The 24,287-nt window shown below is 34.5% G+C and overlaps 1 long non-coding RNA gene and 1 other non-coding gene across 14 annotated transcripts; both read left to right on the forward strand.

Annotated features, from left to right (window-relative positions):
• The first annotated feature begins 12,699 nt into the window (after window positions 1-12,699).
• LOC136210771 (uncharacterized) lies at window positions 12,700-23,757 on the forward strand. Of its 13 annotated transcripts, none has more exons than XR_010678206.1 (7): window positions 12,700-12,791; window positions 14,818-15,070; window positions 15,248-15,317; window positions 15,730-16,803; window positions 17,509-17,654; window positions 18,032-18,111; window positions 18,727-18,922. It is a non-coding gene; the product is annotated as an uncharacterized lncRNA (long non-coding RNA). The 13 variants fall into 13 exon arrangements; XR_010678199.1 differs by lacking the exon at window positions 12,700-12,791 and adding an exon at window positions 23,441-23,757 and having other exon boundaries at window positions 13,723-15,070; window positions 18,709-18,775; XR_010678200.1 differs by lacking the exon at window positions 12,700-12,791 and adding an exon at window positions 23,441-23,756 and having other exon boundaries at window positions 13,724-15,070; window positions 18,727-18,775.
• On the forward strand, window positions 12,924-13,020 carry LOC136216267 (small nucleolar RNA snoR1). Its single transcript, XR_010683260.1, has one exon. It is a non-coding gene; the product is annotated as a small nucleolar RNA snoR1 (small nucleolar RNA).
• Window positions 23,758-24,287: the final 530 nt, after the last annotated feature.

The following is a 24,287-nucleotide window of genomic DNA, read 5'->3' on the forward strand; positions in this document are numbered from 1 at the left end:
AGGAAATCTGGAAGAAACTGGAGATCACCTATGAAGGAACCAACAAAGTTAAGGAGTCCAAGGTGAACCAGCACATGAGGTTGTACGAGCTATTTGAAATGAATGATGATGAAGGAATCTCTAAAATGAACTCAAGATTCACAAACATAATCAACGAGCTCAAAAGACTTGGCAAGATCTTTACTGAGGAATAGCAAGTCAAGAAGATACTGAGGAGTCTTCCCAAAAGCTGGCAAGCCAAGAAAACTGCTGTTGAGGAAGCTCAAGACTTGACCACCTACAAGTATGATGAACTCATTAGATCTCTACTGACCCATGAGATCTCAATGAAGAACTTTGAGGTGAAGGAGAAGTCTGAGGACAATAAGCAAAAGTCTCTTGTCATGAAAGCTGACTCCACTGATGGGAGCTCAACAGACGATGAAGAAATGACAATGTTCACTAGAAAAATGAAAAGGCTGTTCAGAAAGAATGATAAATATTCCAAGAAGCCTTACAAGAAGTTTGACAAGTACAAAGCTGAGTCCAGCGACAGCAGGTACAAGAAGGACATCTCAAAGCCCATCACATGCTTTGAATGTCATCAAACTGGCCATATCAAATCAAGCTGTCCTACCTTGATGAAGGAAAAGAAGAACAACAAGAAGGCAATGGTGGCAACCTGGAGTGATAGTGATGACTCATCATCATCAGAAGCTGATTCCACTGAGTCAGCAAAGATCTGCTTCATGGCAGATGAGCTTGCTGAGCCTTGTGTTTCTGAGCATGCTGACCCCTCCATTGCATCTGACGATGAGGCAAACTCAACTGAGGTAATATCACTACCCCTGCTCAGAAATGAAATGATAAATGCCCTGAGTGACCTCTACACACTTATCAAAAAGTGTAACAAGAAGGTTAGAGCACTCAGCAGGCGATGTGACGAGATTGAAGAGGTCAAACTCAGTGACCTTCGATATCTTCTCCAAGACAACTCAACTTTGCATAGCAACGTAGAAACTATGCACAAGTTTGTCTCTGAGGTCTAATCAGATTCTAAGAAACTGAGAAAGGACATCACATATTCAGAACCAATTCAAAGTTCCGAATATAAAAAATATTCCTCTGAACACTCAGTACCGAAGTACTAGTCAGTAGAGATGGAATCCTCAGCGGAATGTCCAATGTGACTTCTGTGGGAAAAAAGGACACACCACAAAGGTGTGCTGGCATGCTCAGCACTGGGGTGCTGACCAGTCAGTGGGATATCCTAAACGGAAGGTCAACTGTGACTTCTGTGGGAAAAATGGACACACTATCCAAGTGTGTCGTCATAAGATTAAATATGATGCTTTACCTGCTGAGCCTAACAAACAAGGACCCAAAAAGACTTGGGTACCTAAAGATAACTAGCTATATTGCAGGTAAGCCTGAGGTGTGCTGAGAAGTCAAAGATGTGGTATATTGACAGCGCATGCTCGAGGCATATGACTGGTGATGAAACTCAGTTCATCACACTTGTGCGTAAACGAGGTGGAAGTGTAAGTTTCAGAGACAACAAAAAGGGTAAGATAGTAGGGTCAGGAACCGTTGGTGGTAATCCTACTATTGAGTCAGTCTCCCTAGTTAGTGGACTTAAATATAACTTACTCAGCGTAGCTCAGCTATATGATAACGGGAGAAAAGTTATATTTGATGACACTGGATGTAAAATACTCGAGGGAAAAACAAATGAATTGATTTTAACTACCCCTCGTATTGATAATGTCTTTATGCTGAATTTGGAAAAGAAATTTTCAAAAAATGTATGCTTAGTGTTAAAGGAAGAAAATTCCTGGCTATGGCACAGGAGACTTGGTCATGTAAGCATGGACCTCCTGGCCAAACTAGCAAGAAAGCAATTAGTTGAGGGACTGCCAGAACTTAAGTTCGAAAAGGATCAATTATGCAATGATTGTCAGGCTGGAAAACAAACTAAAACATCTTTTTACAGTAAAAACATTGTCTCAACCAAGCGTCCACTCGAGTTGCTACACTTGGATCTCTTCGGACCAGTCCAGCCGCTGAGCTTGGGTGGTAGGAGATTTTCCTTGGTCGTTGTAGATGACTTTTCTCGGTACACTTGGATCATCTTGCTGAGTAGCAAGGATGAAACCTTTGAGACGTTTTCAACATTAGTAAAAAAACTTGAAAATGATAAAGACCTAAGGTTGGCTCACATCCGAAGTGATAATGGTGGAGAATTCAAAAACCAACAGTTTGTTGAATTCAGTGAAGTCAGCGGCATTGACCATAATTTTTCTGCTCCTAGAACGCCTCAACAGAATGGGGTGGTTGAGATGAAAAATAGAACCTTGGTTGAAATAGCCAGGACAATGCTGAGTGAGCATAGGCTTCCAAAGTACTTTTGGGGAGAAGCTGTCAACACAGCTTGCTACATACTTAATATGGCTCTAGTCAGACCCATATTAAAGAAGACTCCCTACGAACTTTGGAAAGGACGAAAACCCAACATTGGATACTTTCATGCCTTCGTATGTAAATGTTTTATACTAAATACTAAAGGCAGCCTTGCTAAGTTTGATTCAAAAGCTGATGAAGCTATCTTTTTAGGATACTCAACAAACAGCAAAGCATATAGAGTTTTCAATAAACGAACTCAGGTCTTAGAAGAGTCAATACACGTTGAGTTCGATGAAACTAACCCTGCAGGAAAAGACAAGCAGCTAACTGAGGATGATCCATACTCAATACCTGCTGACCAAGAAACAGCCGGTGAGTCACTACCTCAAGGGCTGACCAAAGGTAAAAGCGAAACTCAAATTGTTTTCACTGACCAATCTATATCTGCAGAGATTGTTGAAACACAACCAACTCAAGACATCACTCTACCAAAAGAGATCAGAATACCAAGAGGACACTCAGAGAGTTCCAGTCTCGATGCTGCTGAAAATACTCTGATGACAAGAAATCAACTCAGGAGATATCTGAAGCTGAGCACGATGAGTTTTGGATGAGTGCAATGCAGGAAGAACTTGATCAATTCAGAAGAAATGAAGTATGGGACTTAGTGCCAAATCCAAAAAGCCAGAAGACCATAGGAACAAGATGGGTCTTCCGCAACAAGCTAGATGAACAAGGGAACGTGGTCAGGAACAAAGCAAGACTTGTAGCTCAGGGCTATAGTCAGCAAGAAGGTATTGACTACGGTGAGACCTTCGCCCAGTGGCAAGGCTAGAGGCTATAAGAATTTTATGTGAATATGCAAGTTATATGAACTTTAAATTATTTCAAATGGATGTTAAGAGTGCATTCCTTAATGGAGTTATAAACGAGGAAGTCTATGTTAATCAGCCTCCAGGGTTTGAGGATCTCAAGTTCCCAAACCACGTTTATAAACTCAAAAAGGCTCTGTATGGTCTCAAGCAAGCACCATGTGTTTGGTATGAGAGGCTGACCAGTTTCCTGATGACTAGAAATTATGTCAGAGGTAAAGCTGATACAACCTTATTCATTAAGAGGAAGGGTAAAGATACCCTACTGGCTCATATATATGTTGATGACATTATTTTTGGTGCCACTAATAAGTCCATGTGCAAGGAATTTAGTAAGCAGATGCAGACTGAGTTTGAAATGTCAATGATGGGAGAAATCAACTTCTTCATTGGACTTCAAATCAAACAAGGAAAAAATGGCATCTTCATCAGTCAAACTAAGTATGCTAAGGAGATATTGAAGAAGTATAAACTTGAGAACTGCAAGTCAATATCTACCCCTATGGGCACTGACACTGTCCTCTGCGCTGATGAAAATGGTAAGTCAGTAGACAGTAAATTGTACCGAGGTATGATTGGCTCTTTACTCTACTTAACTGCTAGTAGGCCGGACATTCAGTTCTCAGTATGTTATTGTGCTAGATATCAATCTAACCCTAAGGAATCTCATTACATAGCTATAAAAAGAATCCTTAGATATTTGCAAGGCTCAGTGAATGCAGGTTTATGGTATCCCAATACTTATGATTTCACACTCATTGGATACACTAACGCTGACTACGGACGAGACAAGCTTGAACGAAAGAGCACCTCAGGAGGATGTCACTTCCTTGGAAGTTGTCTTGTGTCTTGGTTCAGTAAAAAGCAGTCATCAGTAGCCCTGTCAACCACTGAAGCTGAGTACATTGCTGCTGGAAGCTGTGTTGCTCAAGTCCTCTGGATTAAGCAACAGCTGGATGATTATGGCATTCAGACTAAAACAATTGAAGTCAAATGTGACAACAAGAGTGCCATTGACCTATCAAAGAACCCAATCCAGCACAACATGATGAAGCACGTCAGCATAAGACATCATTTCATCAGAGACCATGTACTCAAGGGAGAGATCAAGCTGACCTACATCCCAACGGATGAGCAGCTTGCTGATATCTTCACAAAGCCACTGGCTCGTGAGCAATTTAATATACTAAGGGAAGCCATCGGTATGTTTAATCCTCTTCAATAAAATTCTATGTTTAAATTAAACGTTGAGTGATTACCATGCTGAATGAATTGTGCTAAAACTAGTAACTACTGTATGCTAAGTAAAACATAACATAACATAAAATCACTTCATGCTAAGTAGACTTACATACTGAGTGATTATCTCAAGCTGAGTTACTAAGCACACGAATAATTCTCGTGCGTAAAACTGACTACTCTGAACATTGAACGTTTAGAATTCTTAACACTGAGTAAGGATCCGTTGCACAAATTAATGCTAAACACGCGAATTAAATAGCCACCTAGGATGACGTAAGCGTAATAATTAGAAAATACATGCGCCGATTGTGTCATAAATGCCAGAATCATTGTCAGTTGAGTATCTCGAGGTCAAACCGCCACTTCAACGCTACAGATCAACTCGACACCTCTATAAATAGTGGACGAATTCCCACTTGTACCTCTTTACGCTTAGAAATTTCTGGTATTCAAATCCTCTCTTCTCTAAAATTCCCAAACCTCTCAAATTTCTCTGAAAATCATGTCGGATTCTCAGAATCTCTCCGGAGGCGGTTACAACGACAACCACTCCGATGAAAATCCATCGTACCAAACTGAGCAACAACACAAGGATACCTCAACTGAATCTCAGCAAGAAGGTCAGGATGACCATTCTAAGGTCACAACACCTAGCAAGAAACCCCACGCTGACCAAGCCACCTCATCAAAAGGGAAACAGGAGCAGGATAAGGGAAAGAAACCGATGGAACGTACCTACTCCCTAGTTTACGAGAGTGTAAGGGGGTATAAGGTTGACCACTCCCGCTGGTTCTCGAAGGGATTTGTGGAAGCTGAGCAACCCTTCTGTGAGTGGATCTCAAAGAACGGCTGGACCGAGCTGTTCTCGACTCGAGAAGCCACCTATCCTGAGTTAGTGAAGGAGTTCTACGCTAACCTAAGAGCCGCTGATGATGACCGGGACTACATGGTCACCAAGGTTCAAGGGAAAGATATCTTCATCAACCCTCCTTACCTTGCCAAGCTGCTAAAACTGAAAACCGAAGGAGCTAAACTTAGAAAATCAGGTGACCAAGATAAAATTGACTATCCCACTGAGTTTTGCAAACCAGCCGATCATGCCGGGGAAATCTCGAGTACCTCCATGGGTCAGAACCAAAATATGGCCCATTACATACTGACCAACTTCCTCTTTCCAAAGGTCAACTCCACTTCCTCAGCGTCAAACTTCGAGCAGTGCTTCATCTGGCACATGCTGACCTACCAACCGATCAACATGCCAATCTTTCTAATCAGTGGTTTTCAAAGAAGTACTGGAACCCTTAGGTTAGGCTCCCTTATTACCAGAATCCTCAAAGACTATCAGGTGAGCTTGGTCGAGGAAATTAATGTCTGGGGGACTGAGATTACCGCAGCTACATTGTTCGGCTTGGTCTACGATCAACCCATTGTCCCTAAGAAAGGAAAAGGGGCCGTTGCTAAGGAAACTGAGGGGATGCTGACTCGAGAAGGAAAGAAAGTAAGGAAAGCTCAAGCTGATAAGCAAGACAGAAAGAGGAAAGCTATTCAAACCTCTTCCAAAGACGATGACGCTCCACCGAAAAAGATTCGGTTTGTGTCCAAAGGAACAAAGCCTCAAATTCAACAAGGTCAGGTTGGACCCAAGTCAGCAGAAAACCTCAAAAGGCAAGCTGAGCTTGAGGAAGAAGAAAAAGAGGACACTCCTGAGCTGCCTTTGAAGAAGAAGAAGAAAATCTCCTCTAGGTTGAGTCCTATCGATGCACCCCCACTTGGCGTAGTTATCTCTGAAGACTCACACTTCATGAGAAGTTAAGGCATTGATCTTGAGAAAACCCTCGCTGACCAAGATGAAGAAGAATTGGGTAATCTTGGAGGTCAGTTTGATGCTGAGGAGACAGCAGATGTTGAGCAACATGAAACAACCAACACTAAGCAGGTTGAAGAACAAGCTGAGCCAACAGCAAAGGATCATGCTGATCTAGGGGTAACTTCACCTTCTGACTCAATTAACTCTATTCAAGCTGACCCCTCTCCTCCAAAGACGAAGAAATTAAGGAGACTTAAGAAGAAGGCTTATAAATCTACAGTTATTGACCTTCTGGATGACTCACCTTTACGGGATCCCATAACTGATCTCTCTGACATGCAGTTCAAGTTCTTCTCCAATCCCACTGAGTCTCCTTCACAGCAAATGCAGAAAAAGCAAGCCTCTGTTTCTCAACCAAAGGAACATGCCGACTCAATTGCTACTCAAGGTCAAGATCATACCGAGCACATCCTCGAAGTCCCTGCTGCTCAAAACATTGAGATAGCAAAGGAATCACCTGCTCAGGTCAGTGCTGAAACTCCTCAACCTACTCAAACCAGTCAGCTTTAGCCTGACTCTGAGCAAGTAGATAATTCTACCGATCACCCTTTTCCACATCCTCAAGTGCAGAATATCAACCAGTCAGCTTCTGCTGGCAATCTGAACTCAAGTCCAGCCGCTGATCATACTGGCACTTCCAATAATGAAAGGAACCAAACACCTCCACCATCCGGTTCTACTCATATTCTGGCATTTGGGCCAAACATTGATGGATCCTACACGTACTTGCACGCCACTGAGTCTGGTCGAAGAATCATTGACTCAGCTCAAGCCTTGCTCCAAGACCTTCAACCAACCAATGTCGCTGGGTCTATTCCTGTTGAGCCAACTCAACTTTCCTCTGTCACTCAGCTTCTCACCGAAATTAAAGGTCTTAAGGATCTTCTGAGTGTCATGACATCTATCCAGTCTCAACAGCCCAAACAGGAATTAATAGTTAAGCTGGCCGAACTCCAGCTGACAATAGTCAATCACATGAACTCTCTCCAGGGTCAATTTCAAAACCTGTCAGCTGCGAACTCCATGTATGCAACTTCTGCTGAAGTTCAACAACTATTTACCCAGCTTCACTCTGAGCAAGCCAGAACCAATGCTCAACTCTCTTCCTCCTCCCAATGCTCCATTGAGCAAATTAGTGAGGCTACCCGTCTACTCAACTTGAGTAAGGAAGAGATGGAAACTGACCAACTCAAGACAAATGAGCTTCTGCAATACTCTCAATCCATCTTCAAACACGCGCGTCACACGAATGCTCAACGTCAGTATTATGACTCGGCTTTGCTTAAGATGTTTCATCAAGCCCATGCCATGCTGACTGATACAATCACCTGGGTTGGGAAGTCTCAAGAATATATACTGAGTATGCTCAGTGCCTCGGTCAGGGTTCCCGGTTCTTTCTTGGATGATGGTGTTCCTGTCTTTGATGGTCTAAATGAAAGCACGCGTAAGCTTAAGGCATACTCTGTTTGATTAACTTGTGCCGCTCTCAATGACACCTTCATTCCTCCTCCTCCCGATGCTGGCAAAACGGGGGAGAAAGAACAAGCTGATAGAACTCAGCATACAGGAGAAGCGTCTGGAAGTCAGCAGAAACAAAAGGGAAAAGCCAAAGAGCATTCTGCCCAAGTCAACAAGAAAAAATAGCTTGACTAGAATTGCTAGAGTTAGCCTTTAAAACTTGTATTCTTTTCCTGATGTATTTTGTTGTGCTGACCATTAATCCAAAACTATGCATGCATCTCTTTTTCAAACTGACTAATCTTATGTGATGCTTACTTATGTTTTGTGCTAAACATTAACGTATCTTCATTAAATTAATTGTGTTATTTGTCTACATTGCTTTATGATTGTCTGCTGTGTTGATCTATACGTTGACCTCTTTTATACGTCCTCTTAACTAAAACTCATTGAACAAAGATATCCTCAGCGTACTCTGATATCTAAATCTTCCGCATAAACTGAGTTAAAAAAATATATATTCCATGAGCTGACCTATTTCTGAAAACCGACCTTAGACTTACTTGATTAAACCTTGAAATGTTTAAAGTAAAACTAATTCAGTAGCTTAACCCTTACGGGGGAGTATCTTTGAGAAAAATAAGGTCAACTATCATGGGGGAGCTCAACACTGAGTTTCACTGAATATTTTTGCCAACATCAAAATGGGGGAGTTTGTTGAAACACCTTTCCACATGATTTTGATTTGACAAAATTATTTATGTGAATGATAAAAATATTCTAACACATTAAATTTAAATGCTTTGATTTATTCACACTAATGTGTTTGTTCAATGTTGAGTTATTTGACTTGTAAGACATTAAGATAAAAAGCCTAAAGGCCCACAAGAGAAAGTCAAGCCCAAGTCAACAGATCAATACCTCACGGCCCAGGAAGACAAAACGCAGTCGTATCAAGTAAAACGACAGCTCAGCATGAAAAAGGATCGAGAAGCCTCCTAATAAAAGCTTCAAGACTAAGCTGCTGAGTTGAGCGACAAGGCAGTCAGGTCAGCGGCAGAACAGAACCAACTTGGAGACAAAGTATTTATACTTTGGGTAAAGCTCAGAAGACGTAGTAAGCTGTTTGGAAGACTTTACTATAAATGTGCAAACATTCTGTTCATCTGACGAAAAGCTGTTGAGCACTGCCGAAGACAGAAGATGCAAGAATCTCATTGGCCAACGACACTGAGCACGTCCTGAGTGACAGCGACAGGAAGCCGTTAGCCTCCAATGGTTATTTCGAAATTCGAAATCACCGGTGCTTGAAGTGTCACAATAAATGGGCCTTTCAAATGCTTCATTCGATGTAGATCTTCAATTAAGTCGAAACGCTGACCAAATTCATACTTGAAGTTCTGTGAGAAAAACAAAGCAAATCTTACACCAATTCCAAACTTGTGTAAAAGTCTAGAGTGATTTTATTCATCTAAAGTGTCTTAGCAATTGTTGTTTACGACAATCACTTATCATTTCTAGAAGAATAGAAAGGAGAAGCTGAATACTCGGTTATAGTACTCAGCGGTAGTTATAGGAGTGAGTAGAGGAATAGAGGAAGGTACACTTGTATACTCAGCTTCTGTTGTAAAAGGTTTCGTGCTCTACCTTTAAAGAGCTCAGTAGAGGATTCAAAAAGCTCGGAACGAGTTCCGGGGACTGGACGTAGGTGGAGAGGCCGAACCAGGATATGTCTGCTGAGTAACATATTTCTAACCTTTAAACTCCTTTATATATTGCTTGCTATGAAACTGACTAAGTAACAAGCTCACACTGAGTTGAGTGCACTAAGAAGCTGAGTTCAGGAATAGACTTAAGTGCTATCTTCTGACTCAAGGAAAGAAACAGACTTAGTCACCAGTTGACTAAGCTTGTGTCTTAAAACTACTTAGCGCCGCTGTGTAAACCTTTTCTCAAAGAAAAGAAGTCAGCCTTAACAGATAAAATTTTAAATAGTTCCTACCCCCCCCCCCCCCCCCCTTGGAACTAACCTTGTCATGTTATACGGGACCAACAGTGGCTACCTTTAGGTGTCTTGTCCGGTTATGTGGGAGCGACCTAGGAGTTCCCATATCTTTCTGTTGTCTTCTCACATGGCTTTTTAAGTTTCCATCATGTGTCTATGTTTCTGTGTGTTAGGTTTGAGTGGCTTGCAAATCCCAGAGAGTTTTCATCATCTTTGTTGTATGGTCTGAGGATTCGTCTTGAAAATCAGTTTCTAATGTTACTCCATCTTCGAAGTTGATATTGAGTTGCTTAATCATAATTTAAGGTTTTCTAAAATCTTATTTGTTTGCTGAAAAATATTGTAAAGAAAAATATTAGGTTGGTTTATTAAAAAAAATATATAAAAATAACAAGTAAAACATTTTCCTAAACAATTCGAAATAATATACCTCACTCTTTTTAAAACAACACCCACCAATAATTTCTTTTATTTTCCAATAATTTTTTCTCTTTAGTCAAATTTTTCAAAACACAAATTTTCCCGGCAAACAAATAGGACATACATGGCCAAATTTTTTATCCATGCAACTCTGAGACATTCATTTATAAATTATTTTTTGTTGACTTAATATATATGTGAGTTATTTGTACTTCACCAAAAACTTTATCATTGCTCTCTTAATTTTGTAAAAATTTCAAATGACTCTATATTTTTGTCCAGTTTTATTATTAATTATGTTAAAGATTAAGTAAATGTTAATTTATCCAGAAAATATTTAAATCCTAACGATTTAAGAGTTCTAAGAGGTGCAGTTTTCTATTATTATAGATATATAATTAAATTATTTTTATTATATTTATAATTTCAATAATAAAGTTAAAATATTTTGATCTTTCATGTTATAGAAATAATGGACCAATTTTTTAATTTAGCACATGATCCAAAAAATACTTAAGACGACCATGTTTTTGTCCAATTGCTTTTCGATAACCATCTAGTCTTGTACAATTGTATTCAATACTATTCTTATCAAATTGCATTCCATGATATTTATCTTGTCCAATTATCTTCAATAACTCCAAACCTTCAATTGCAGAGTGAATTTCCAAAAGTTCTTGATTACTTCTCCATTTATTATTTTTCTTGGAAAAATTACAAAATTGGATCAAATGGGAGACCCATTTACATATTTACTCATTTATTTAACCTACTACATATCTATACTGTTTTTGTGTGATTTTTCCATAATACCCATAACCTTTTCTTTTCCCCCTTCGCATTGGTTACGCGAAATGGTTGGTTGCTCTTCCATTAACGATTCTCAGACTTTTGAGCTTCCTATCTTCCTTTAAATTGCACGAAATCTGCACCATTTCTCTAAATCACCATGTATTTCTCTTCTTCATCTCTTCATCTCTTGGTTCTTCATCTTCCTAATCTTAGAAAACGAAGTCATGGTTCTTCATCTTCATGTTCCTGCTCGTTCATTGGTTTCTTTATTCTTGTTACCATAAAAGAAATGGTTATTCTACGTTATTTCTATCGTTTTCCCAGTTTATCATATTATTATTGTCGCTTTTAATGGTGAAAGGCGCGAAAAATGTAAGTATCTATCTTTTTCTCTGCGTTTTTTCAGAAAATCACTTCGCGGAGTCGATGATTTCGCGAAGATCTACGATGAGAAAGAGCTTGAAACGTGACGATCTACTTAGCGAATCGATTATTTTACGAAGTCTGCGAGTAGAAAAGTTCATGATTTCATTCGCAGAGTTCGCGAAAGTATCGATTCGCTAAGTAAAATCATCCTCTTCCCTGCACATTTACATTCGTATGATTTGCTAATCCTCATTTCGTGAAGCCAAATCGTCATTTTTACTGCCTAACACGATTAATTTTTCATAAAGGTGGTTGAATACATAACATCCCTTTATGGAAAGCGGCGTATTGGGGTGTAGATGAGATGACTTTCCTTCCTGTATATGGATTAACTTCCCTCAAGATTGGTACATTCACTTTAAAATGATTCGTTATGAGAGATTGTGCCAATCTTGGTGTGCACCATGGGAAACATCCATCCCAAAAAGTCTAGACTTCCGATTCTCATCCTAAAAAGTCTGGACTTCCTGTAAAGAGAGAAATTTCCATCCAGATTCGTCATGTTCACTTTGAAGTGATTTGTTAGAAGTTTATTGTGGCAATATTGTTGTAAATTTTGATAATTTTATGATTTTAATATTGTTATTGTGACAATCTTATTGTAATTTTTTATAATGTTATTATTTTAATGTTAGAATCCGTTGTTGTTTGGCATTTTTTGTTTTATACCACTTAGCGAATTTTGTTAAGAACACAACCAGACTTCGCATATGCTAATTAAAATCATCAACTAAACCAAACATTAGCTTCGCAGGGTTCGCAATGCTAGAATCTGCAAAGTCAGACGGGAGGGAGATAGTCGCACCATAAAATTACAAACATATTGACGATATTATGTGAAAGTCACATAAACAAAGTCCGATATGTAATAGGTTGAGTAAATGAGTTAAATATGTAAATGAGTTTCCAATTTGATCCAAATTTTATAATTTTCACTTTTACCATGTTTAGTACTTTAACATGAGGTGAAATGTATTTTTCATTTTCTTTTGCATTTAATTAATTCTATTAAAAAATGAAATTAGAGAAGGACAACAGGTTGATTTAGAATTTTTGGCCAGCTAAATATGTATTAGGACATGTTTTCGTTTTTGTTAAAAATCATAAAATTCTAAATTCTACTGCCAAACATACTAGGGCAAACTTCAGCATAATTGGGCCGTAGTCATGGAAAAAAAGCCCACTAATTATCTATAAATACGACACCCTCCTTCTATCTCTATTCTCAGCAAACCCTAAGACGTTTATGGCCGCACTCTCATCCAAATCATCATCTTATGTTAGTGCGGCGATGATAGCCGCGCTCTCAGCGAAATCATCATCTCCTGTTAGTGCATTGCTGTTTTAGATTTTTATGTTTCTTCGTTTTGATTTGAAAAGCTTTTAGTATTGATCTATTTTCTTTCTCCCCTTTGAAATTGATTTGATTTGATGATTGATCTCGGAGTTGAAAAGATAGGGCAAAGATGAATAGTGCTTTAATTTCTGACACCTCTTGTATGAGGGGAGCTTCTTCGGAAGCTCTTCTTTGAGCACAGATAGCAACTTTCTGAGCCTTTTCTGTTTTCTCCTATTTTCAGTACAAATTCATTGGTGTCTTTTTTTGCCTTCTTGATCTGGAGATCTGGATTTATATTTTAGTGAAGTGGTTTTAAAATTTGCGTATTCGGCCTATGTGAATTTTGAATTTTGTGTTATATGATAAGCTACGTTATCATGTGTCGACCGAACCGGTCGATTCGACTGGTTCAATTTGACTGGTTCAACCGGTAACCGATGAATCTGACTGGTTCAACTGGTAACTAACGAAGATTCAGTTATAAATCCGGATTGAAGTTGGATCTGGTTCTAACTAATAACATTTATTTTCCATCATCCAATGGTGAAAACCACATCAAGTAAAAAATAAAGTAACCATAGTGGACACCGTGATAAGTATATCACATCATTATATAATTAGATTTACTTGATTCTTGTAGAATATTGCTACCGAATTGAATTGAATTTAATCGAGTATGAATGATACTTTATTTAACTTTTTTTTTTGAAGAAATACTTTACTTAATTTCATACTACTGAATTTAACAATAATGATGATGTGTTAGATTATATTTACTTACTTTAATGATTATATTAGATTTTAAAATAATTTTAATAATAATATTGGATATTAATAAACTTTTAATAATAATAATAATGGTTTTAATAATAATAATAATATCAATAATAAATAAATATATTATTAAAGATAAAATTAAATTGAATATCAAATAAAAGTTCGGTTCGATAAAATCTCGGTATAACTTTGTGAAATTAAATAAAAATAAGTCTAATTTAAATTAAAAATACAAATTACATGAAAACATAAATTTACATATAATTTAATGGTTATGGAATTAAATACAATTTTTCATATGAATACAAACTCTTAATTTTTTAGGTCTAACTTTTAATTTGTATAAATTGGTCATCTTACCATTCCAACTTATCGAATTTCCTATTTAATTCCTTAATTTCATAAAAGTGGTATTTTTCACCCTCTCAAACTCACAGAATGTTTTGTTTATACCCTTAACTCCACATAAGTAGTATTTCTTATCTCTTGTAATCTGTTATCGAAGTCTAAATTGATACTATTTTATACGTGGAATCTAAATTGATACTTTCTTAGACTTATTTTGATACCTTAGAGCTTCTCCAAGAGACTTAATGTACTCTCTAAAAATAATATAAATAATTGACTCTTAGTGATTTAAGAGTTACTAAGATATATATCTTCAATAATAATCCTTATATTCACTCATTATTTATTATTTTATCATTAAAATTATTAATTGTTGTTACATTTACCAATAGTATAAGGATAAAGAGTTCTCAATAATAAATTATTAATAAAAAATAAAGTTAAAAGATACTAAGAGGCTGTCGAAGCTGATTTTTCATTCTTCTCTTCAAATTTTAATTTAAAAGCTAACTTAAGAGCCTATTAGAGATGTTCTTATCCTTACATATAATATCTTTAACTTGTTTATATTAATGCTTTTGTTATTTATATCTTTTATTCGTTTTTTTTTTTCAATTTTTTAGCTAATTAAATTTTGATTATCTAATTATTGTAATAAAATATTATTGTAAAAATCACACAAAGAATTAATATAATCTATACAATATACTAAATCTGTAAGTAGGAGTGTTGAGGTGTCGTATAGAATTCTCTTGAGCTGAGGTGTCAATTTATTATTATAACTCTGTTTAAAGCTTTCTCCTTGCTTTTTTCCTTGCTTTTCCCAAACTCACGTTCTCATGGGTTTTGCTCTTCTTTCTCAACTGGTGATCTTCATGGGTTTCTAAAGACAGTTACAAGTGCATCATCACAATTTCCTTCGTACAAAGACTGCTGCCAAGTTTTCATCGTCGTATCGTATCGTATCGGAAGAAAAACTCTTCTTACTCACTGAACCACCGCCCGGCGTACGATAGCAGATGCTTTCTTTTGTTCTCCACCCATATCTAGGTCGCTTCAGAAAATTCTTGAGGGGAGGTTTTATTCCTACCGTTCCTGTTTTTCAATTGCGCCAATTCTTTCTTGATCGGAACATATTCGAGGTATTGAGTTCGTTGTTTGATGAGTGCTTCCGAATGTGGAGGATTTTCATATTTGATAAAGTTTGCATTGACATTGATTTTGTTGGCCTGTTTCAATTTTGCTTCTGCTAGGAGTAATTTCATTTTTATGCTTTTCTATTCCCTTGCTGTTTAACTTATTGTTTATATTTTATACAGGTTTGTTAGCTCGGCTTTCCTGGTAGCTTCACCGTCAATAATCAATTGGATGCTGCAGTATCTTCGAATGGTTGGTTTCGAATCTTTGGTGTATTTTGATTCATTTTTTTTAATGGAAACTAGATACACTAATGGTATGAATTCTCATTTTCTTGAAAATTGTCTGCTGTTTTGAGGATCTCTGATGAAAGTTTGGATGTTTAATTGCTATTACATTCCCAATTTAGAGTCAATCTCTGATAAAAGTTTGGATGATCTAGCTATTACACTTTAGTAATTTTAATATGATTCTCTCTAATTTTAGGCTTAAATTGATGCTATATTGTAAACGTTATGCCTAAATTGATATTATGTTGTAAACGTTAAGTAAGTGATCAAAGATGTCACCCTTTACATCTTTGTCATTTGTGCCTCAAATAATTGATATTGTCAACAATTGGTGTGCCTTCCCTCTTATCAATCATGTTCTGGAATAATTTCAGGGTTGAAGTTCAGACTGTGAATTTGTAGTACTCTATGATGCACGGACACGCCGGAATCATCACGTATCGCGTGTCCGATATGTTTCCGACACGGATACGGCCGGAAACGCCAGGGACACCGTGTCGGGGCCGTGTCCGTAATTTCGGAAAGTTGGACACGCGTATCAGTGAAGGATACGCGTGTCCCAGGAAAAAAACCCTAATTCTTCAAAACCGAAAAATCCTTTCCGATTCCGATTACATCCTTTCCTATTCCGTTCATCTCCTTCAATAACCGATTACATCCTTTCCTATTCCGTTCATCTCCTTCAAAACCGAAAAATCCTTTCCGATTCTGTTCATCTCCTTCAATAACCGATTGATTCTTATTCCATTGGAGAGTCAGAAACTCCAAAGGACAGGGACAGGGGAATACCGTTCATCTCCTTCAATAATTTCGTTTATATGTATTTATTTAGTTATATTACAAAAAATCATATATAAAAATATATTTTTAATATTTATAAATTTGCCCCAATATTTTTAATATTTACACGTGTCCCCCAAGTATCCGTGTCCTGTGTTTTATAGAAATGACGTTTCCTGTGTCCGTGTCCGTGTCGGATACCGTATCCGTGTCCGTGTCCGTGCAACATAGGTAGTACTTAATTTCTTTAATGGTAAATAGTAAATGTAGGTGTTCATTCAATTGGGAGGTGTACTTGCACTAAAAAAAGAAAAAACCAAACATTTGCGGATTACCAACATATTTTTGTCAGTAATCACATGTTGGAGGTGATTCTGGTTGGAGGCGATTCTGGTTGGAGGCTTCCAGACCAAAGCAACGAGGACATGTCTTTGCTTAATATTAAGCTAATACTCGCATCTCTGCTACTGAATTACTGGTTATCTGATTGTTTTGTCTTTTGTGATTTTACTGAAACATTTTCTTTTGTTTCTTATTTTTGGTTGGAAGTTGTAGTTATGACTCAAAAATCTGGTTTAATAGAATGAGGCCATATGGATTTAGCAATACTGCATATAATGCAAGCCAGTGCTTGTGATGGAATATTTCTGGAGGCTTATAATAATTTGGTTGGTATACTACTCTTTTATGGATTTCTTTTGCTCTTTTGCTTTTTTAAGCATCTCTTTCTTCATTTTATTTGCCTCCAGAGTTCTGCGGGTTCCATTTTCAATAGAAAAGGTTACAATAGTTGGATACTGGATGATCCATTTGCAGATAAGACATTAAGCACAAGTCTAGATACCCTAAGTACTATTGTACTGATTCATGTGTCATGGCTTTAACATTTTGATATATTCAAACAATAAGCTATGGAATGACTACTTCTAAGTGATCAAATGTCTATGATTACTTATAATTCACAAAGTGAGAGAATGAGTATGGAGCACAAGGAAAGCTACTTGGGGTTATTATAATTATATGGCTTTAGCAGCAACTATGGCTATTCAAACCAGAACATTACTTGGGTTATTATAATTATATGACTTCAGCAACAACTATGGCTATTCAAACCGGAACTGTGTTATATGAAAGTAAGATGATTATGTTATAATACAATTAATTAGTATTTTTACCCATTATAACCTTATATTTGTTTTTCATCAACCATTTCATAACTCTTAAATTCCATGGCTCAATGAATCCTTATGAATCCTTTTCGGTCTTTCAAGTTCAATCTCTTTATCCTATTTCTCTTTATTTTCTCTGTTAAGTATCTTTATGCTTGCTATATTCTAATAGTCAAAATTGAATCTGCCAACTGCAAATTGCAGGAAGCATTTTTCTTCTAACTTGAACTACACCAATTAACCAGGAAAATATTGAAGGAATCGTTTGATAGTAAGAGGATAAAAATTATTGTTCAACATCTAAAGATTGCCTCGGGTACCTCAATTCTAAACTCCGTTGCTGAAACGAGGTAAGTTTATCATTTGTTTAGGTAACTAGGGCAAGTTACCATGTTTAACCATGGTTTTTATCCATATATAATATAACTAAATTGGACCATCTTCAAGTTTAAAGTTTATACAGTATTTAAAGACCATGCTTAAACAATAAGTACTGTTGATGATTCAAAATTTAACCATGTTTTTTTTTATCTATGATAGTGAGAGGATAAAAATTGGAGTTGAACATCTAAAAATTGCAAATTGCAGGAGGCATTTTCCTTCTAATGATCATAAGTAACAATATAGCTGCTAATAACAGAACTCACTGTTATTGTATATGAGAGATAATGAAAGTAGTTAGTAGTTACTGATAACTGTATTTTCTTCTGAACTTGAAATTGTTTAGGAGAGAGTAGCTGTTATGCTGAAGGGAAAAGGACAGCAGAAATCTTAATTATGGATTACCACAGAGGTGATGATGTTGAGGTAAATAGTTTTTGTTACCAAGTGTATTTAAGCTACTCAAAGTGATTAGGTAAACTTAAGGCCTAATTTTCAGAATGTATGAGTACTTAATAAGTTATTGTTGTTGGGATTGGGATTGAGAATTGAATTCTCATTAGGACGGGGCTGGTTTATTCTTTTTGTTTGTTTCTAATAATTTGAGGGTCACAATGGGACTTTTTCCTACAATTTATTAGGCACAATTTATTAGGTAATATCAATTGCAAAATCTTATAATGTCTGCAACACAAGTGTATCTCTATTGAAAATTAATATCTTATACATGAAACTAAATTTATATTATGATTACACAACATCAACTGTAGACACTGTAGTATGCAATGTTACCTAGAATAACTATACTTACATGTTGAAATTTTGAACCAATTTTCTATCCATATAGTAAATTTTCATCTTATTTGCTTCAGAGGCGGTTAATCTTATTTATTTAACAGAAACTCAAATTTAGCTTTGCTATGTTAACATTCTGAATTTATGGATGAAGGGTTTGTTGGGTTTGGTTGACAAATTATATTTAGTTATTTCTTAGAAATTATATTTTACTTATTTTCTATACAGTTTATGGTTATCCTGCAGGTATAGGAAGGTGAAGAGATTTAGTAAGATCTAAACGGTTGTGAAAAAAGTAAGTTTCTTAAATATGATCAACAATTGTCAAGATGTTTTTGTTTCAAGAGTTAGCATTCCCATTATAATTTGGCGACATTTTGAATGTTTTCTCCATTGTGGTTATACTCATTACTCTATTCTATAATAATCTAATTACTTTAAATGAGTTTTATTTTTATCTTCAAGGGTTAAATAAAATAAAAAATATGGATCATTAAACATGACTTATTGGTTTTTCTCTATCTAGCTTACATAGTAAATTTTGATCTTATAAATATTGCATGAAAATAATTTCATATAAAAAATAATAGTTTGTAAGAATATATGTAATTCCATATTGCCAAACATGGTTCAAGAAAAAATTAATACACAGTCTATAAAAATAAACTTACTTAAATGAAGTAATAATTTCATATAAAAATATTTTAATTATAATAAAATAATTAGAAAATTATATTGCATCCCGTGCATTGCACGGGTGTTAATGCTAGTTATCAAATTAAAACAAAATAAAAAAAATTGGTATTAAAAAAATATATTTGCAAACTCATTTGAGTAAGTTCTATTAATTTTGCACTATAAGGGGTAAGAAATACCACTTTTATAGAGTTAAAGGGGTAAATAGGATCATAAGAGGTGAGAAATGCCACTTTTATGAAGTTAAAGAGGTAAATAGGATATTCGATAAGTTGGGGAGGGGTAAAATGAACAATTTAGACAAGTTAAGGGGTGAGAAATACTCATTTTATGGAGTTAAGAGTGTAAATAGGACATTCGATAAGTTAAAAGGTGTTAAATGACCAATTTGGACAAGTTAAGGGGGTTGGAGGAGCATTAGGTCAATTTTTTTTATTACAATTACGAGGTAAGGTGTAAAAAATACCCGTAACGTTTTGGGTCAGGAATAATTTTACTCCTAATGTATAAAATGGTGCAATTTTATCCATAACATTGATAAATTTGAGAAATAATTTATCAAACTTTTTCTCGGTGATAAATCCTGTCATCTACACATCACATGTGTGTATAAACTACAATTTCTTTACTTTTATCTAATTTATAGATAAATAATAATAGTAATAAATTATTGGATGCTGAAACTGAATGTTAAACTGAACTGATTGTTATTGAAATTAAATAATAAAGAACATGACGTAACTTGTCCTTTTTATATAATATAATTACTTGAGCAAATTAGGATTTGCAAAACGTGTTCTATTGCATAGCCCTAACAATTAGGGTCAAATACATAAATATCATAATTAAGTATAAAATTATACTAAATTATATCACCAAACTTAATTATTAATAGGTTATTATTTTCTATATATTATAGTTTTACATCATAATTTATAAATTCCAACTTTTAAAACATATTAAAAGTATTGATTTTAATAGTTTTACATAATTCAAAATTATTACATATATTTTTAAAAGTGAATTTATATCTAATATTATTTAGATGTTTTCATAAGTCTAAACTCACCTTTTATGATTGAGTTTGACATTATATTATTTTTCAGAGTCTCAAAGTCATAATTAGTTAAAAAATTAAAATTATCAAAATTAATTTTATAATCCTATGATTCAGAATATTATAATTTTATTTTTACTTCTCAAAATTTCATTTCCTCACTTATAAAAACCTTAAAGAAAAACTAGTAATAGATAAATTTATGATACATTTATAAATAATTTGAATGAATGGTTAAATTGATTATATTGAAAGAGTTGTTTTTATCTTTTGTATCGTTACGGTTTGAAATGAATTATTTTTCAGTCATTACTAAGTAAAAATAGTTAACTCTTAATTTAGCTTAAATCAATAGTTGAGAAGTTGGTTAATAAGAGAAAGAGAAGAGACTATCAAAACACTTCATGGCAAAAGAGTGTATTATCAACTTATCATTCTAGAAAGTTAGACTAGTTTGTTAATAATTACTCTCACCTCAGGATATCATTCATCAACCAGACTTTCTTGTTTCATTGCTATGCTCATTCCTTATTCTGTGCTGTCTTATAAGATGTATATTCATTTCGTTTTACAATAATATGGTATTGTGGTACTGGCTCTGATAGTACTACAATCCCACATTGTTGCAAAACTAGATGAATATACATTATATAAGGCAACACAACACAAAAGAAGGAATTAGTATCACAGTGATTAACGAGCTAGCCTAGTTTTTTTGGGATAGACTAATAGTATTAGTGTATTAATATCAGGGAAAAGTACGAAAATAAATTATGTGGCTTGGTTTATTTTTAAACATAAACGACGTAGTATAAATCGGTATCTTATGATTCATTCTGTTAGCAAAGTCGATCCAAAGTAACTAACAGTGTTAAAAAAAGTCAAAAGTTAAATAGTAAAAACCTAATTTTATTTTTATATTTATTTATTTTATAAATTAATAATTTTATTGTCTTAATATCACAAATTCCAAAACAAAAACAAAACATCAAATTCATTATCTCTTCATTCACTCACATCTCTTTTTAATTTATTTTTATTTTCCCTCTTTAAACAAAATAGTATAAATTTACTCTTCAACTTTTAAGAGAGAATAAAAATAAATTAAACAGAGATTTGAGAGAGAGATGAAATAATGAATTTAATATTTTGTTTTTATCTTGAGATTTGTTTGTGATAATTAAATAATAAGGAGGTTAATTTATAAAATAAATAAATATAAAGATAAAAATACATTTTTACTATTTGACTTTTAACTTTTTTAACACCGTTAGTTAGTTTGGACTGTCATTACTAACGAAATGAACCATAAGATACCAGTTTGCAAACTTTTAAACCATTTATGTTTGAAAATTACCCAAATCACATGATTTATTTTTTTACTTGTCCCTTAATATTATATAATCCTTTTGAAATTATGAATGTTATACGGAGTTTTTTTTTCTAAATTTTTGTTCAATGAAATGATAATGTTAACTAATAACATATGCTAAAAATAAATTTGAGACATTTTATTTGAACATATCCAATTTTGGATAAGAATTAATTGAATATATAAATTTAATTTTGCTAAGTTATTTTTTAAATTTTGTTTGTTAACGAAACAATTAGATTAAGTGATATAATGTGAGAAAAATAAATAGAAGTCATTGCTGTATTAATAAAAGAAAATTTTAAAAATCCATTGAAACACGAGTATGGGTCATGGACATTTAATTTTGATAAAGAATTTTCGAAACAGAGGTAAAGAAATTCACTAAGCCTCTCAAAGTAGTATTAATGTATCTATATTATATACTGACACATGAAGTAATTTGATAATGCTAATGCGTTTTGCAGCTATACATTATATAATAGTTATTAAATATAAAAATAGATTTCAAGTATGAAAATGTAAATATGATAAAATTAGGGTATCAAAACTAATTTGATCGGGTTAATTTGACTCAACTTTAAAGATGGAGTTGGATGCCTAAAAATTAATTTGGCTAAATTGATTTTTCATACCAAATTTAAAGGTGAATTTAATCTTTTATCCTAAATAATTTATTGTGTAGCTTACTTTTTTTATATTTTGTCTGATCATAAAAAATGCTTTCGGCATAAAATTTATCTCAAATGCCTGATTGAGCCTGACCGACTTGCTTTTACATTATATATTTTTTACCAAGATTTGCCAGATGTGAATATTAGCCATAACCTTTTGCAGTATTTTCAGTATTAGGTTTAGCCTCCCGTAGCTATCTATGTATAGATAGGCTAAACCCTAATTCTTAATACATAAGGTTACATACGAGCCTAATGGATTGGTATTGGGTCAAGGCCCATTTATTCCATTAATTCCCACATCTATTACTCGCATTTAATGGAAACATACTTCATTACTTTGTCTCGTTCATACTCGCAAATAGTTTGTGCGATTGAAATACAATCGAGAACTCAAACGTTGTATACTCGTTAGAGATATACAACCTCTCGTATTAAATATGTAAATAAGAAAATGGTATGTTTTATCCTAGACTTTATATCATATCCATTGTAACAATTATCATCTCAACAGTTATCTATTTTCACAAGTATGCACAAACGCACAATTATCCGGATTCATGAAATATAGAACCTAATACGTTTTTTCTTTAATAATTCAATTTGCTTGCCTAGTTGTCTCATTTCCGAGCTGAATTAGCACTTAGATTCTAAGAGCATTCTTATAAGGTAGCCAAAGTGAATTACACTTCTTGAACTAGTTAATGATATCAAGGATAACGTTTCGAGAAAAAACATGATTTCAAGAAATGAGTCACACTAGGAAAAAACTGAGATTGTCTGTTTTCCATCTCTTGATTGTTAAGCACATATGGTATGAAAAACATGTGTTATGGTGTTAAATTCCTATTATAAAAAATAAAATATATAAATAAATAAATAATTATGAAAATTATGCAGAATGACTCTTTCAATGCATGAAAGGTTCAATAATACCTCCATATAGTCAAATGCTAATTAATGCACCATAAATGTTTTTTTTTTTTTTTTTGTAATTGTCTACCTTTAAGTATTGTATACAAGTTATATATATGTGTATGAGGAAGTAGAGAAAAGATGCAACTTACAAGAATGCTTACTAAAGTACAAAATTTCCTTTAGATTTTTACTCTTTCTTCCAATTATTCTTTTGTCTTGGTGATAATTCTCTATGCATGGTAGAGTTCGTTCAAGTTCATTGTTGTATCCTGGGAGACGATTGCTCCGTAGCAGGCAAATTCTGTCTTAAGGAAACTGTCATGTACAAGCCTCAACGTTTTCCTCCGCTTATTTTCGTTCCAAATAAGAAGGTTGCAAGTATTCTATAACTCTAATTATTGTATTGTAATTTCATATTATTCAAGCAATTATTTTGTTCGTCTTTCTTTTTGATTAATATTATCTAACAATCTTAAGACATAATTTTTAACTATTTTATAAAAGCAGGACAAGGTTACTTTAAATATTGAATTACCTTGACTACAGACTTTACAGACTGTACCTTGACCATGGACTTTACAGATTGTTTGGACAATATATAAATGAACTCTAATTAAATTTTCTTGAACGAACATTAATTAACATTTATAAACGAACTTTAATTTCTTTTGTTGTTTGTTTCTTGTTAATTTCTGTTTTGTTAAACGTGTTGTATTTTCTTACTAACTTTATTTGTTCCAATTTTAGATAGTAAATGGATGGAATTGTTAGTGTTGTTCCATTTGGTCCCTCGAATGAACCACCGGTCATTTTTTAGGCTCCACGTCTAGCCTTACCAGTGGCAATGCCTATTGGCCACAACAAAAAGCTAGAGAAATTCACCGGTGTGAATTTCAAGACATGGCAACAAAAAATGTTGTTTTACTTGACTATGTTAAATCTTGCAAAATATTTGAAGGATGATCCTCATGTTATTGGAGAGGATGAGGTGTATCTTGTTACCGCCTTTGAGGCACAGAAAAAATCTGACTTCCTTTGCCAGAATTATATTTTAAATGGTTTAACTGATACACTTCACAGTGTTTATAGT

Source organism: Euphorbia lathyris, chromosome 1, assembly GCF_963576675.1.
Source record: "Euphorbia lathyris chromosome 1, ddEupLath1.1, whole genome shotgun sequence".
Lineage (NCBI taxonomy): Eukaryota > Viridiplantae > Streptophyta > Magnoliopsida > Malpighiales > Euphorbiaceae > Euphorbia > Euphorbia lathyris.